This window comes from Oncorhynchus nerka, linkage group LG9b (genome assembly GCF_034236695.1).
Source record: "Oncorhynchus nerka isolate Pitt River linkage group LG9b, Oner_Uvic_2.0, whole genome shotgun sequence".
In the NCBI taxonomy this organism is placed as follows: domain Eukaryota; kingdom Metazoa; phylum Chordata; class Actinopteri; order Salmoniformes; family Salmonidae; genus Oncorhynchus; species Oncorhynchus nerka.
Window position 1 is genome coordinate 51,481,191 of NC_088424.1, and position 17,461 is coordinate 51,498,651.

The following is a 17,461-nucleotide window of genomic DNA, read 5'->3' on the forward strand; positions in this document are numbered from 1 at the left end:
GTAGGTAACAGTAGGTAAACATAGTTAACAGTAGGTAACAGTAGGTAGCAGTAAGGTAAACATAGGTAACAGTAGGTAACAGTAGGTAGCAGTAGGTAAACATAGGTAACAGTAGGTAGCCAGTAGGTAAACATAGGTAACAGTAGGTAACAGTAGGTAACAGTGGTAAACATAGGTAACAGTGGGTAAACATAGGTAACAGTGGTAACAGTAGGTAGCAGTAGGTAACAGGGCTCCGGGCAGCCGAGGCGAAATGGAGGAGCTTCGCCTCCTGCGGACCTGACATCCTTTCCTCCCTCCTCTCTACATTTTCCTCTTCTCTCTCTGCTGCTAAAGCCACTTTCTACCACTCTAAATTCCAAGCATCTGCCTCTAACCCTAGGAAGCTCTTTGCAACCTTCTCCTCCCTCCTGAATCCTCCTCCCCTCCCCCCTCCTCCCCTCTCTGCAGATGACTTAGTCAACCATTTTGAAAGAAGGTGGCGACATCGATCCTCGTTTGCTGAGTCAAAAACACCGCTGGTTCTGCTCACACTGCCCTACCCTGTGCTCTGACCTCTTTCTCCCCTCTCCAGATGACATCTCCCGTCTTGTGACGGCCGGCCGCAACAACCTGCCCGCTTGACCCTATCCCTCCTCTCTTCTCCAGACCATCTCGGGTGACCTCCTCCCTTACCTCACCTCGCTCATCAACTCATCCCTGACCGCTGGCTACGTCCCTTCCGTCTTCAAGAGAAGCGAGAGTTGCACCCCTTCTGAAAAAACCTACACTCGATCCCTCCGATGCTCAGCAACTACAGACCAGTATCCCTTCTTTCTTTTCTCTCAAAACTCTTGAACGTGCCGTCCTTGGCCAGCTCTCCACTTCATCTCTCAGAATGACCTTCTTGATCCAAATCAGTCAGGTTTCAAGACTAGTCATTCAACTGAGACTACTCTTCTCTGTATCAACGGAGCGCTCCGCACTGCTAAAGCTAACTCTCTCTCTCTCTGCTCTCATCCTTCTAGACCTATCGGCTGCCTTCGATACTGTGAACCATCAGATCCTCCTCTCCACCCTCTCCGGGTTGGGCATCTCCGGCGCGGCCCACGCTTGGATTGCGTCCTACCTGACAGGTCGCTCCTACCAGGTGGCGTGGGCGAGATCGATCTCCTCACCACGTGCTCTCACCACTGGTGTCCCAGGGCTCTGTTCTAGGCCCTCTCCTATTCTCGCTATACACCAAGTCACTTGGCTCTGTCATAACCTCACATGGTCTCTCCTATCATTGCTATGCAGACGACACACAATTAATCTTCTCCTTTCCCCCTTCTGATGACCCAGGTGGCGAATCGCATCTCTGCATGTCTGGCAGACATATCCGTGTGGATGACGGATCACCACCTCAGCTGAACCTCGGCAAGACGGAACTGCTCTTCCTCCCGGGAAGGACTGCCCGTTCCATGATCTCGCCATCACGGTTGACAACTCCATTGTGTCCTCCTCCCAGAGCGCTAAGAACCTTGGCGTGATCCTGGACAACACCCTGTCGTTCTCAAATAACATCAAGGCGGTGGCCCGTTCCTGTAGGTTCATGCTCTACAACATCCGCAGAGTAATGACCCTGCCTCACACAGGAAGCGGCGCAGGTCCCTAATCCAGGCACTTGTCATCTCCCGTCTGGATTACTGCAACTGCGCTGTTGGCTGGGCTCCTGCCTGTGCCATTAAACCCCACAACTCATCCAGAACGCATGCAGCCCGTCTGGTGTTCAACCTTCCCAAGTTCTCTCACGTCACCCGCTCCTCCGCTCCCTCCACTGGCTTCCAGTTGAAGCTCGCATCCGCTACAAGACCATGGTGCTTGCCTACGGAGCTGTGAGGAACGGCACCTCAGCACCTCCAGGCTCTGATCAGGCCCTACACCCAAACAAGGGCACTGCGTTCATCCACCTCTGGCCTGCTCGCCTCCTACCACTGAGGAAGTACAGTTCCCGCTCAGCCCAGTCAAAACTGTTCGCTGCTCTGGCCCCCAATGGTGGAACAAACTCCCTCACGACGCCAGGACAGCGGAGTCAATCACCACCTTCCGGAGACACCTGAAACCCCACCTCTTTAAGGAATACCTAGGATAGGATAAAGTAATCCTTCTCACCCCCTCCCCTGAAAGATTTAGATGCACTACTGTTCCACTGGAGGTCATAAGGTGAATGCACCAATTTGTAAGTCGCTCTGGATAAGAGCGTCTGCTAAATGACTTAAATGTAAATGTAAATGTAACAGTAGGTAACAGTAGGTAAGAGTAGGTAAACATAGGTAACAGTAGGTAAACATAGGTAACAGTAGGTAAACATAGGTAACAGTAGGTAAACATAGGTAACAGTAGGTAACAGTAGGTAACAGTAGGTAACAGTAGGTAAACATAGGTAACAGTAGGTAACAGTAGGTAGCAGTAGGTAAACATAGGTAACAGTAGGTAACAGTAGGTAGCAGTAGGTAAACATAGGTAACAGTAGGTAGCAGTAGGTAAACATAGGTAAACATAGGTAACAGTAGGTAACAGTAGGTAAACATAGGTAAACATAGGTAACAGTAGGTAACAGTAGGTAAACATAGGTAACAGTAGGTAACAGTAGGTAACAGTAGGTAAACATAGGTAACAGTAGGTAAACATAGGTAACAGTAGGTAAACATAGGTAGCAGTAGGTAACAGTAGGTAACAGTAGGTAACGGTAGGTAAACATAGGTAACAGTAGGTAACAGTAGGTAACAGTAGGTAAACATAGGTAGCGGTAGGTAAACATAGGTAACCGTAGGTAACAGTAGGTAACAGTAGGTAACAGTAGGTAAACATAGGTAACAGTAGGTAACAGTAGGTAAACATAGGTAAACATAGGTAGCAGTAGGTAACAGTAGGTAAACATAGGTAACAGTAGGTAACAGTAGGTAACAGTAGGTAAACATAGGTAGCAGTAGGTAAACATAGGTAACAGTAGGTAAACATAGGTAACAGTAGGTAACAGTAGGTAACAGTAGGTAACAGTAGGTAAACATAGGTAGCAGTAGGTAAACATAGGTAACAGTAGGTAAACATAGGTAACAGTAGGTAAACATAGGTAACAGTAGGTAACAGTAGGTAAACATAGGTAACAGTAGGTAACAGTAGGTAACAGTAGGTAAACATAGGTAACAGTAGGTAACAGTAAACATAGGTAACAGTAGGTAAACATAGGTAACAGTAGGTAAACATAGGTAACAGTAGGTAACAGTAGGTAAACATAGGTAACAGTAGGTAACAGTAGGTAACAGTAGGTAAACATAGGTAAACATAGGTAACAGTAGGTAAACATAGGTAGCAGTAGGTAACAGTAGGTAACGGTAGGTAAACATAGGTAGCAGTAGGTAACAGTAGGTAACAGTAGGTAAACATAGGTAACAGTAGGTAAACATAGGTAACAGTAGGTAAACATAGGTAAACATAGGTAAACATAGGTAAACATAGGTAACAGTAGGTAACAGTAGGTAACAGTAGGTAAACATAGGTAAACATAGGTAACAGTAGGTAAACATAGGTAAACATAGGTAACAGTAGGTAAACATAGGTAACAGTAGGTAAACATAGGTAGCAGTAGGTACACATAGGTAAACATAGGTAACAGTAGGTAACAGTAGGTAACAGTAGGTAAACATAGGTAACAGTAGGTAACAGTAGGTAAACATAGGTAACCGTAGGTAACAGTAGGTAACAGTAGGTAAACATAGGTAACAGTAGGTAACAGTAGGTAACAGTAGGTAGCAGTAGGTAAACATAGGTAACAGTAGGTAAACATAGGTAACAGTAGGTAAACATAGGTAACAGTAGGTAAACATAGGTAGCAGTAGGTAACAGTAGGTCAACATAGGTAACAGTAGGTAAACATAGGTAACAGTAGGTAACAGTAGGTAAACATAGGTAACAACAGTAGGTAAACATAGGTAACAGTAGGTAACAGTAGGTAAACATAGGTAACAGTAGGTAAACATAGGTAACAGTAGGTAAACATAGGTAACAGTAGGTAACAGTAGGTAACAGTAGGTAACAGTAGGTAAACATAGGTAACAGTAGGTAACAGTAGGTAACAGTAGGTAAACATAGGTAACAGTAGGTAACAGTAGGCAAACATAGGTAACAGTAGGTAACAGTAGGTAAACATAGGTAGCAGTAGGTAACAGTAGGTAACAGTAGGTAACAGTAGGTAAACATAGGTAACAGTAGGTAAACATAGGTAACAGTAGGTAACAGTAGGTAAACATAGGTAGCAGTAGGTAGCAGTAGGTAACAGTAGGTAACAGTAGGTAACAGTAGGTAACAGTAGGTAAACATAGGTAGCAGTAGGTAACAGTAGGTAGCAGTAGGTAACAGTAGGTAAACATAGGTAACAGTAGGTAAACATAGGTAACAGTAGGTAACAGTAGGTAAACATAGGTAGCAGTAGGTAGCAGTAGGTAACAGTAGGTAAACATAGGTAGCAGTAGGTAAACATAGGTAACAGTAGGTAAACATAGGTAACAGTAGGTAAACATAGGTAACAGTAGGTAAACATAGGTAACAGTAGGTAACAGTAGGTAACAGTAGGTAAACATAGGTAACAGTAGGTAACAGTAGGTAGCAGTAGGTAACAGTAGGTAACAGTAGGTAACAGTAGGTAAACATAGGTAACAGTAGGTAAACATAGGTAACAGTAGGTAAACATAGGTAGCAGTAGGTAACAGTAGGTAAGTAACAACAGTAGGTAACAGTGGGGTAACAGTAGGTAAACATAGGTAAACAGTGGGTAGCAAGGTAACAGTAGGTAACAGTAGGTAAACATAGGTAACAGTAGGTAAACATAGGTAACAGTAGGTAACAGTAGGTAACAGTAAAACATAGGTAAACAGTAGGTAACAGTAGGTAACAGTAGGTAAACATAGGTAACAGTAGGTAACAGTAGGTAACAGTAGGTAAACATAGGTAACAGTAGGTAACAGTAGGTAACAGTAGGTAACAGTAGGTAAACATAGGTAACAGTAGGTAACAGTAGGTAACAGTAGGTAACAGTAGGTAAACATAGGTAACAGTAGGTAACAGTAGGTAACAGTAGGTAAACATAGGTAACAGTAGGTAAACATAGGTAGGTAACAGTAGGTAAACATAGGTAACAGTAGGTAAACATAGGTAACAGTAGGTAACAGTAGGTAAACATAGGTAACAGTAGGTAACAGTAGGTAAACATAGGTAACAGTAGGTAAACATAGGTAACAGTAGGTAAACATAGGTAGCAGTAGGTAACAGTAGGTAACAGTAGGTAAACATAGGTAACAGTAGGTAAACATAGGTAACAGTAGGTAAACATAGGTAGGTAACAGTAGGTAGCAGTAGGTAACAGTAGGTAACAGTAGGTAAACATAGGTAACAGTAGGTAACAGTAGGTAGCAGTAGGTAACAGTAGGTAACAGTAGGTAAACATAGGTAGCAGTAGGTAAACATAGGTAAGTAGGTAACAGTAGGTAACAGTAGGTAACAGTAGGTAAACATAGGTAACAGTAGGTAAACATAGGTAACAGTAGGTAAACATAGGTAACAGTAGGTAAACATAGGTAACAGTAGGTAACAGTAGGTAAACATAGGTAACAGTAGGTAACAGTAGGTAGCAGTAGGTAACAGTAGGTAACAGTAGGTAACAGTAGGTAAACATAGGTAACAGTAGGTAAACATAGGTAACAGTAGGTAAACATAGGTAGCAGTAGGTAACAGTAGGTAGCAGTAGGTAACAGTAGGTAACAGTAGGTAACAGTAGGTAAACATAGGTAGCAGTAGGTAACAGTAGGTAGCAGTAGGTAACAGTAGGTAACAGTAGGTAAACATAGGTAACAGTAGGTAAACATAGGTAACAGTAGGTAACAGTAGGTAACAGTAGGTAAACATAGGTAACAGTAGGTAACAGTAGGTAACAGTAGGTAAACATAGGTAACAGTAGGTAACAGTAGGTAACAGTAGGTAAACATAGGTAACAGTAGGTAACAGTCGGTAACAGTAGGTAACAGTAGGTAAACATAGGTAACAGTAGGTAACAGTAGGTAACAGTAGGTAACAGTAGGTAAACATAGGTAACAGTAGGTAACAGTAGGTAACAGTAGGTAAACATAGGTAACAGTAGGTAACAGTAGGTAAACATAGGTAACAGTAGGTAAACATAGGTAGCAGTAGGTAAACATAGGTAACAGTAGGTAAACATAGGTAACAGTAGGTAAACATAGGTAACAGTAGGTAACAGTAGGTAAACATAGGTAACAGTAGGTAAACATAGGTAACAGTAGGTAAACATAGGTAGCAGTAGGTAAACATAGGTAGCAGTAGGTAACAGTAGGTAGCAGTAGGTAACAGTAGGTAAACATAGGTAACAGTAGGTAAACATAGGTAACAGTAGGTAAACATAGGTAACAGTAGGTAAACATAGGTAGCAGTAGGTAGCAGTAGGTAACAGTAGGTAAACATAGGTAACAGTAGGTAACAGTAGGTAGCAGTAGGTAACAGTAGGTAACAGTAGGTAACAGTAGGTAAACATAGGTAACAGTAGGTAAACATAGGTAACAGTAGGTAAACATAGGTAGCAGTAGGTAACAGTAGGTAGCAGTAGGTAGCAGTAGGTAAACATAGGTAACAGTAGGTACACATAGGTAACAGTAGGTAAACATAGGTAGCAGTAGGTAACAGTAGGTAAACATAGGTAACAGTAGGTAACAGTAGGTAACAGTAGGTAGCAGTAGGTAGCAGTAGGTAAACATAGGTAACAGTAGGTAAACATAGGTAACAGTAGGTAAACATCCCCAATAGCTGTCCCAGTCCACGTGATCAAAACAATCTTGATGCGTTGATTTCGATTGGTCAGACCAGCATTGACTAGTCTTAAGAGAGGAGCAAAATGGAGTCGTGGTCAGATTTTCCTAAAGGAGGGCAGGGGAGGGCCTTGTATGCATTGCGGAAGTTAGAGTAGCAGTGAGCCAGTGTTTTGCCAGGCGAGTGCTTACAGTCAACAAGCTGATAGAATTTAGGTATCCTTGTTCTCAAAATTTCTTTGTTAAAATCCCCAGCTCCAATAAATGCAGCCTCATGATATATGGTTTCCAGTTTGTATAAAGTCCAGTGAAGTTATTTGAGGGTTGTCGTGGTATCGGCTTGAGGGGGAACATACACAGCTGTGACTATAACCGATGAGAATTCTCTTGGGAGATAATAAGTTTGGCATTTGATTGTGAGGAATTCTAGGTCAGGTGAACAAAAGGACTTGAGTTCCTGTATGTTGTTACAATTACACCATGAGTCGTTAATCATGAAACATACCCCCGCCCTTCTTCTTCCCGGAGAGATGATTATTCCTGTCTGCGCGACGCACAAAGAATCCAGGTGGCTGTACCGTCTCCGACAGCATACCCCGAGAGAGACATGTTTCCGTGAAACAGAGTATGTTACAATCCCTGATATGTCCCTGGAAGCAACCCTTGCCCTAACTTCGACTACCGGGAAAGTCATATTCCTGGTTGTATACCTGGTCGTAGTCCTGGTCGTATTCCTGGTTGTATATCTGGTCGTAGTCCTGGTCGTAGTCCTGGTTGTAGTCCTGGTCGTATTCCTGGTTGTATATCTGGTTGTAGTCCTGGTCGTAGTCCTGGTTGTAGTCCTGGTCGTAGTCCTGGTCGTAGTCCTGGTCGTAGTCCTGGTCGTATTCCTGGTTGTATATCTGGTCGTAGTCCTGGTCGTAGTCCTGGTTGTAGTCCTGGTCGTAGTCCTGGTCGTAGTCCTGGTCATAGTCCTGGTCGTAGTGCTGGTCGTAGTCCTGGTCGTATTCCTGGTTGTATATCTGGTCGTAGTCCTGGTCGTAGTCCTGGTCGTAGTCCTGGTCGTATTCCTGGTTGTATATCTGGTCGTAGTCCTGGTCGTAGTCCTGGTTGTAGTCCTGGTCGTAGTCCTGGTCGTAGTCCTGGTCGTAGTCCTGGTCGTAGTCCTGGTTGTAGTCCTGGTCGTAGTCCTGGTCGTAGTCCTGGTTGTAGTCCTGGTCGTACTCCTGGTCGTAGTCCTGGTCATAGTCCTGGTCGTAGTGCTGGTCGTAGTCCTGGTCGTATTCCTGGTTGTATATCTGGTCGTAGTCCTGGTCGTAGTCCTGGTTGTAGTCCTGGTCGTAGTCCTGGTCGTAGTCCTGGTCGTAGTGCTGGTCGTAGTCCTGGTCGTATTCCTGGTCGTAGTCCTGGTCGTAGTCCTGGTCGTAGTCCTGGTTGTAGTCCTGGTTGTAGTGCTGGTTGTAGTGCTGGTCGTAGTCCTGGTCGTAGTCCTGGTCGTAGTCATGGTTGTAGTCCTGGTTGTAGTCCTGGTTGTAGTCCTGGTTGTAGTGCTGGTTGTAGTGCTGGTCGTAGTCCTGGTCGTAGACCTGGTTGTAGTCCTGGTCGTAGTCCTGGTCGTAGTCCTGGTCGTAGTCCTGGTACAGTTCATACAGTTCCTCCCGGCAATAGTTCTTCCTGGCTTATATCCAATAGTTCTTCCTGGTTTATATCCAATAGTTCTTCCTGGTTTATATCCAATAGTTCTTCCTGGATTATATCCAATAGTTCTTCCTGGCTTATATCCAATAGTTCTTCCTGGCTTATATCCAATAGTTCTTCCTGGCTTATATCCAATAGTTCTTCCTGGCTTATATCCAATAGTTCTTCCTGGCTTATATCCAATAGTTCTTCCTGGCTTATATCCAATAGTTCTTCCTGGCTTATATCCAATAGTTCTTCCTGGTTTATATCCAATAGTTCTTCCTGGCTTATATCCAATAGTTCTTCCTGGCTTATATCCAATAGTTCTTCCTGGCTTATATCCAATAGTTCTTCCTGGCTTATATCCAATAGTTCTTCCTGGCTTATATCAATAGTTCTTCCTGGCTTATATCCAATAGTTCTTCCTGGCTTATATCCAATAGTTCTTCCTGGTTTATATCCAATAGTTCTTCCTGGTTTATATCAATAGTTCTTCCTGGCTTATATCCAATAGTTCTTCCTGGCTTATATCAATAGTTCTTCCTGGCTTATATCCAATAGTTCTTCCTGGCTTATATCCAATAGTTCTTCCTGGTTCTTATATCCAATAGTTCTTCCTGGCTTATATCCAATAGTTCTTCCTGGCTTATATCCAATAGTTCTTCCTGGCTTATATCCAATAGTTCTTCCTGGCTTATATCCAATAGTTCTTCCTGGCTTATATCCAATAGTTCTTCCTGGTTTATATCCAATAGTTCTTCCTGGTTTATATCCAATAGTTCTTCCTGGTTTATATCCAATAGTTCTTCCTGGCTTATATCCAATAGTTCTTCCTGGCTTATATCCAATAGTTCTTCCTGGCTTATATCCAATAGTTCTTCCTGGCTTATATCCAATAGTTCTTCCTGGCTTATATCCAATAGTTCTTCCTGGCTTATATCCAATAGTTCTTCCTGGTTTATATCCAATAGTTCTTCCTGGCTATCCATAGTTCTTCCTGGCTTATATCAATAGTTCTTCCTGGCTTATATCCAATAGTTCTTCCTGGCTTATATCCAATAGTTCTTCCTGGCTTATATCCAATAGTTCTTCCTGGTTTATATCCAGTTCTTCCTGGCTTATATCCAATAGTTCTTCCTGGCTTATATCCAATAGTTCTTCCTGGCTTATATCCAATAGTTCTTCCTGGCTTATATCCAATAGTTCTTCCTGGCTTATATCCAATAGTTCTTCCTGGCTTATATCCAATAGTTCTTCCTGGCTTATATCAATAGTTCTTCCTGGCTTATATCCAATAGTTCTTCCTGGCTTATATCCAATAGTTCTTCCTGGCTTATATCCAATAGTTCTTCCTGGCTTATATCCAATAGTTCTTCCTGGCTTATATCCAATAGTTCTTCCTGGTTTATATCCAATAGTTCTTCCTGGTTTATATCCAATAGTTCTTCCTGGCTTATATCCAATAGTTCTTCCTGGCTTATATCCAATAGTTCTTCCTGGCTTATATCCAATAGTTCTTCCTGGCTTATATCCAATAGTTCTTCCTGGCTTATATCCAATAGTTCTTCCTGGCTTATATCCAATAGTTCTTCCTGGCTTATATCCAATAGTTCTTCCTGGCTTATATCAATAGTTCTTCCTGGTTTATATCCAATAGTTCTTCCTGGTTTATATCCAATAGTTCTTCCTGGCTTATATCCAATAGTTCTTCCTGGCTTATATCCAATAGTTCTTCCTGGCTTATATATCCAATAGTTCTTCCTGGCTTATATCCAATAGTTCTTCCTGGCTTATATCCAATAGTTCTTCCTGGCTTATATCCAATAGTTCTTCCTGGCTTATATCCAATAGTTCTTCCTGGCTTATATCCAATAGTTCTTCCTGGTTTATATCCAATAGTTCTTCCTGGCTTATATCCAATAGTTCTTCCTGGTTTATATCCAATAGTTCTTCCTGGCTTATATCCAATAGTTCTTCCTGGTTTATATCCAATAGTTCTTCCTGGTTTATATCCAATAGTTCTTCCTGGCTTATATCCAATAGTTCTTCCTGGCTTATATCCAATAGTTCTTCCTGGCTTATATCCAATAGTTCTTCCTGGCTTATATCCAATAGTTCTTCCTGGTTTATATCCAATAGTTCTTCCTGGTTTATATCCAATAGTTCTTCCTGGCTTATAATAGTTCAATAGTTCTTCCTGGCTTATATCCAATAGTTCTTCCTGGCTTATATCCAATAGTTCTTCCTGGCTTATATCCAATAGTTCTTCCTGGCTTATATCCAATAGTTCTTCCTGGTTTATATCCAATAGTTCTTCCTGGCTTATATCCAATAGTTCTTCCTGGTTTATATCCAATAGTTCTTCCTGGCTTATATCCAATAGTTCTTCCTGGTTTATATCAATAGTTCTTCCTGGTTTATATCCAATAGTTCTTCCTGGCTTATATCCAATAGTTCTTCCTGGCTTATATCCAATAGTTCTTCCTGGCTTATATCCAATAGTTCTTCCTGGCTTATATCCAATAGTTCTTCCTGGTTTATATCCAATAGTTCTTCCTGGTTTATATCCAATAGTTCTTCCTGGTTTATATCCAATAGTTCTTCCTGGCTTATATCCAATAGTTCTTCCTGGCTTATATCCAATAGTTCTTCCTGGCTTATATCCAATAGTTCTTCCTGGTTTATATCCAATAGTTCTTCCTGGCTTATATCCAATAGTTCTTCCTGGCTTATATCCAATAGTTCTTCCTGGCTTATATCCAATAGTTCTTCCTGGTTTATATCCAATAGTTCTTCCTGGCTTATATCCAATAGTTCTTCCTGGTTTATATCCAATAGTTCTTCCTGGCTTATATCCAATAGTTCTTCCTGGCTTATATCCAATAGTTCTTCCTGGCTTATATCCAATAGTTCTTCCTGGCTTATATCCAATAGTTCTTCCTGGCTTATATCCAATAGTTCTTCCTGGCTTATATCCAATAGTTCTTCCTGGCTTATATCCAATAGTTCTTCCTGGCTTATATCCAATAGTTCTTCCTGGCTGTATGTAATAAGACTAATACAAATAATACATTTAAAAAAAAACAAAATACTGCAAAGTTTCCTAAGAACTAAAAGCGAGGCAGCCCTCTCTGTCGGCGCCCAGATCACAAAGGGAAACTCGGCTGCAAGCTGTCCAGTACCGCACGCCTACCAGACGAGCTAAATACCTGTTATGCTCGTTTCGAGGCTAGCAACACTGGACCATGCAAGACAGCACCGGCTGATGCTCTCACGCTCTCCGTAACCAATGTTTTGTAAGTCCTTTAAACAGGTTAACATTCACAAGGCTACAGGGCCAGGCCGACTATTTGGCAACTGCTTGGCATCTGACCGCAATGTGCTACAGTACAGAGGTTAATGCTTACGACCCAGTATACGGCGCATTCAGAAAGTATTCAGACCCCTTTCCTTTTTCCACATTTTGTTACGTTACAGCCTTATTCTAAAATTAATTCAATCAACTTGTTTTTCTCATAAATCTACACACAATACCCCATAATGACATCACAATACCCCATAATGACATCACAATACCCCATAATGACATCACAATACCCCATAATGACATCACAATACCCCATAATGACATCACAATACCCCATAATGACATCACAATACCCCATAATGTCAAAGCGATTTTTTAAAATTTTTGTTTTACATTTTTGAAAATGTATTAATATAAAAAAAATACATAAAAACCTTATTTACATAAGTATTCAGATTCGCTATGAGACTCAAAATTGATATCAGGTGCATCTTGTTTCCATTGAAACAAGTTTCTACAACCTGGAGTCCACCTGTGGTAAATTAAATAGATTGGACATGATTTAGAAAGGCACACGCCTGTCTATATAAGGTCCCACACTTGACAGGTGCATGTCAGAGCAAAAACCAAGCCATAAGGTCGAAGGAATTGTCTGTAGAGCCCTGAGACAGGACTGTGTCGAGGCACAGGTCTGAGCAAGGGCACCAAAACATTTCTGCAGCATTGAAGGTCCCCAAGAACACATTAGCCTCCATCATTCTTAAATGGAATAAGTTTGGAACCACCAAGACTCTTCCTGGAGCTGGCCTCTGGCCAAACTGAGCAATCGGGGGAGAAGGGTCCTCTGAGACTTTCTTAGATAGAGAAGGAGAGGGGAGGTGCAAGGAGAGAGAAAAGAGAGAGAGAGACCTAGAAGGGTAGAAGGTGGATGGACAGATAGAGAGGAGGCAGAGAGGAGACGAGAGAGAAGAGGTAGAGATAGCGAGCTCCCAGGGGATCTCTTAGAAGGGTAGAAGGGGGATGGACAGATAGAGAGGAGGCAGAGAGGGAGACGAGAGAGAAGAGGTAGAGATAGCAAGCTCCCAGGGATCTCTTCTCTTTTCTCACAGTCCTGCGTTTGATTTGTCTGGTGTCGTGAGGAGAAGAGGACTCAAACTACTCTACCATCTCTGTGGATCTGTGGAAAGAGGGAGAGGACTGGAAGATACGTACACAGATATAGATGGATAGAGAGCTCTGTCATGAGGAGAGGAGGATTGGAGCCATTCTGCCATGCCGTCTCTCCATGGAAGGAAAGGGGGTGGGAGAGAGAGCAGATAGAAAGAGAACAGCCTCTCTCAGATTGTCTCTGAGACATGCGATTACCAGACAGACTCTCAGATATAGGTAACAGGCCAGGCCAGGGCATGAGGCATGAGGCATGAGACATGAGGCATGAGGCATGAGGCAGGAGGCATGAGGCAGGAGGCATGAGGCAGGAGCTGTAGTGGTGGAAGACACTTCAGAGTAGAAAAACATAAAACAGTACCCTTACCTCCCTAGTACTGCATGCTATAACAAACAGTACCTCCACCTCCCTAGTACTGCATGCTATAACAAACAGTACCCCTACCTCCCTAGTACTGCATGCTATAACAAACAGTACCTCTACCTCCCTAGTACTGCATGCTATAACACACAGTACCCCTACCTCCCTAGTACTGCATGCTATAACAAACAGTACCCCTACCTCCCTAGTACTGGATGCTATAACACACAGTACCCCTACCTCCCTAGTACTGCATGCTATAACACACAGTACCCCTACCTCCCTAGTACTGCATGCTATAACACACAGTACCCCTACCTCCCTAGTACTGCATGCTATAACACACAGTACCCCTACCTCCCTAGTACTGCATGCTATAACACACAGTACCCCTACCTCCCTATTACTGCATGCTATAACACACAGTACCCCTACCTCCCTAGTACTGCATGCTATAACAAACAGTACCCCTACCTCCCTAGTACTGCATGCTATAACAAACAGTACCTCCACCTCCCTAGTACTGCATGCTATAACACACAGTACCCCTACCTCCCTAGTACTGCATGCTATAGCAAACAGTACCCCTACCTCCCTAGTACTGCATGCTATAACAAACAGTACCTATACCTCCCTAGTACTGCATGCTATAACAAACAGTACCTCTACCTCCCTAGTACTGCATGCTATAACAAACAGTACCTCCACCTCCCTAGTACTGCATGCTATAGCAAACAGTACCTCCACCTCCCTAGTACTGCATGCTATAACAAACAGTACCTCCACCTCCCTAGTACTGCATGCTATAACAAACAGTACCTCCACCTCCCTAGTACTGCATGCTATAACAAACAGTACCTCTACCTCCCTAGTACTGCATGCTATAACAAACAGTACCCCTACCTCCCTAGTACTGCATGCTATAACAAACAGCACCTCTGACAGACAGACAGACGGACGGACGGACGGACGGACGGACGGACGGACGGACGGACGGACGGACGGACGGACGGACGGACGGACGGACGGACGGACGGACGGACGGACGGACGGACGGACGGACGGACGGACGGACGGACGGACGGACGGACGGACGGACGGACGGACGGACGGACGGACGGACAGACGGACAGACGGACAGACGGACAGACGGACAGACGGACAGACGGACAGACGGACAGACGGACAGACGGACAGGCGGACAGGCGGACAGGCGGGCAGGCGGGCAGGCGGGCAGGCGGGCAGGCGGGCAGGCGGGCAGGCGGGCAGGCGGGCAGGCGGGCAGGCGGGCAGGCGGGCAGGCGGACAGACGGACAGACGGACAGACGGACAGACGGACAGACGGACAGACGGACAGACGGACAGACGGACAGACGGACAGACGGACAGACGGACAGACGGACAGACGGACAGAGGGACAGAGGGACAGAGGGACAGAGGGACAGACGGACAGACGGACAGACGGACAGACGGACAGACGGACAGACGGACAGACGGACAGACGGACAGACGGACAGACGGACAGACGGACAGACGGACAGACGGACAGAGGGACAGACAGACGGGCAGACAGACAGAGGGACAGACAGACAGACAGACAGACAGACAGACAGACAGAGGGACAGACAGACAGGCAGACAGACAGAGGGACAGACAGACAGGCAGACAGACAGAGGGACAGACAGACAGGCAGACAGACAGAGGGACAGACAGACAGACAGGCAGGCAGACAGACAGACAGACAGACAGGCAGGCAGACAGACAGACAGACAGACAGACAGACAGACGTTACAGTTTTTTTCAATCACTTCGGCACAATATTCAGATGTATATTTTCAAACTGTTAACACTTGTAAAAGCCCCCTATCGTCTGTTCACAATCTTTGATTGTGCATTCATTGGTGTTTCACACATCTTGCAACCCCGCAGCGCACACACTTTCACACACCAACTGATTAATGCATGATTGTTGATGTTTTCATGCTTTTTGTTTGTTCTTTTCCATTTTATGTCTCTCTCTGATAAGCTACCCAGGAAAGGGCTGAAACTAGCTCATATTAATACTGAATATGTAGCCTAAAAAAATCAGCTTCATGAAATCCATAACTTGCTAACATCAGATAACATTCATATACTGGCCCTCCTCGCTTCATACTGGTCGTCAAACCCACTGACACCAGGTCAACTACAAGTCTCTGCTAGGTAAAGCCCCCGCCTTATCTCAGCTCACTGGTCACCATAGCAGCACCCACCGCATGTGCTCCAGCAGGTATATCTCACTGGTCACCCCCAAAGCCAATTCTTCCTTTGGCCGGCTTTCCTTTCAGTTCTCTGCTGCCAATGACTGGAACGAATTGCAAAAATCACTGAAGCTGGAGACTCATATCTCCCTCACTAGCTTTAAGCACCAGCTGTCAGAGCAGCTCACAGATCACTGCACCTGTACATAGCAAATCTGTAAATAGCCCATCCAACTACCTCATCCCCATACTGTATTTATTTATTTATCTTGCTCCTTTGCACCCCAGTATCTCTACCTGCACATTCATATTTTGCACATCAATCACTCCAGTGTTTAATTGCTAAATTGTAATTACTTTGCCACCATGGTCTATTTATTGCCTTCCCTCTCTTTTCTTACCTCATTTGCACATGCTGTATATAGATATTTCTACTGTATTATTGACTGTATGTTTGTTTATTTCAAGTGTAAATCTGTGTTGTTGTATGTGTCGAACTGCTGTGCTTTATCTTGGCCAGGTCGCAGTTGTAAATGAGAACTTGTTCTCAACTAGCCTACCTGGTTAAATAAAGGTGTTCTCAACTAGCCTACCTGGTTAAATAAAGGTGTTCTCAACTAGCCTACCTGGTTCAATAAAGGTGTTCTCAACTGGCCTACCTGGTTCAATAAAGGTGTTCTCAACTGGCCTACCTGGTTCAATAAAGGTGTTCTCAACTAGCCTACCTGGTTCAATAAAGGTGTTCTCAACTAGCCTACCTGGTTAAATAAAGGTGTTCTCAACTAGCCTACCTGGTTAAATAAAGGTGTTCTCAACTAGCCTACCTGGTTCAATAAAGGTGTTCTCAACTAGCCTACCTGGTTAAATAAAGGTGTTCTCAACTAGCCTACCTGGTTAAATAAAGGTGTTCTCAACTAACCTACCTGGTGAAATAAAGGTGTTCTCAACTACCCTACCTGGTTAAATAAAGGTGTTCTCAACTAGCCTACCTGGTTAAATAAAGGTGTTCTCAACTAGCCTACCTGGTTAAATAAAGGTGTTCTCAACTAGCCTACCTGGTTCAATAAAGGTGTTCTCAACTAGCCTACCTGGTTCAATAAAAAGGTGTTCTCAACTAGCCTACCTGGTTAAATAAAGGTGTTCTCAACTAGCCTACCTGTTTAAATAAAGGTGTTCTCAACTTGCCTACCTGGTTAAATAAAGTTGTTCTCAACTAGCCTACCTGGTTCAATAAAGGTGTTCTCAACTAGCCTACCTGGTTCAATAAAGGTGTTCTCAACTAGCCTACCTGGTTAAATAAAGGTGTTCTCAACTAGCCTACCTGGTTCAATAAAGGTGTTCTCAACTAGCCTACCTGGTTAAATAAAGGTGTTCTCAACTAGCCTACCTGGTTAAATAAAGGTGTTCTCAACTAGCCTACCTGTTTAAATAAAGGTGTTCTCAACTTGCCTACCTGGTTAAATAAAGTTGTTCTCAACTAGCCTACCTGGTTCAATAAAGGTGTTCTCAACTAGCCTACCTGGTTCAATAAAGGTGTTCTCAACTAGCCTACCTGGTTCAATAAAGGTGTTCTCAACTAGCCTACCTGGTTCAATAAAGGTGTTCTCAACTAGCCTACCTGGTTAAATAAAGGTGTTCTCAACTAGCCTACCTGGTTAAATAAAGGTGTTCTCAACTAGCCTACCTGGTTAAATAAAGGTGTTCTCAACTAGCCTACCTGGTTAAATAAAGGTGTTCTCAACTAGCCTACCTGGTTAAATAAAGGTGTTCTCAACTAGCCTACCTGGTTCAATAAAGGTGTTCTCAACTAGCCTACCTGGTTCAATAAAGATGACATTTAAAAAATAAATAAAACCATTTTTTTAAATACTGT

The 17,461-nt window shown here is 43.5% G+C and overlaps 1 protein-coding gene across 1 annotated transcript in view; it reads left to right on the forward strand.

Moving 5' to 3' along the window:
• The window catches only part of st6galnac5a (ST6 (alpha-N-acetyl-neuraminyl-2,3-beta-galactosyl-1,3)-N-acetylgalactosaminide alpha-2,6-sialyltransferase 5a), a 262,069-nt gene that overhangs the window by 173,785 nt on the left and 70,823 nt on the right, over window positions 1-17,461 (forward strand). The window lies entirely within an intron of this gene.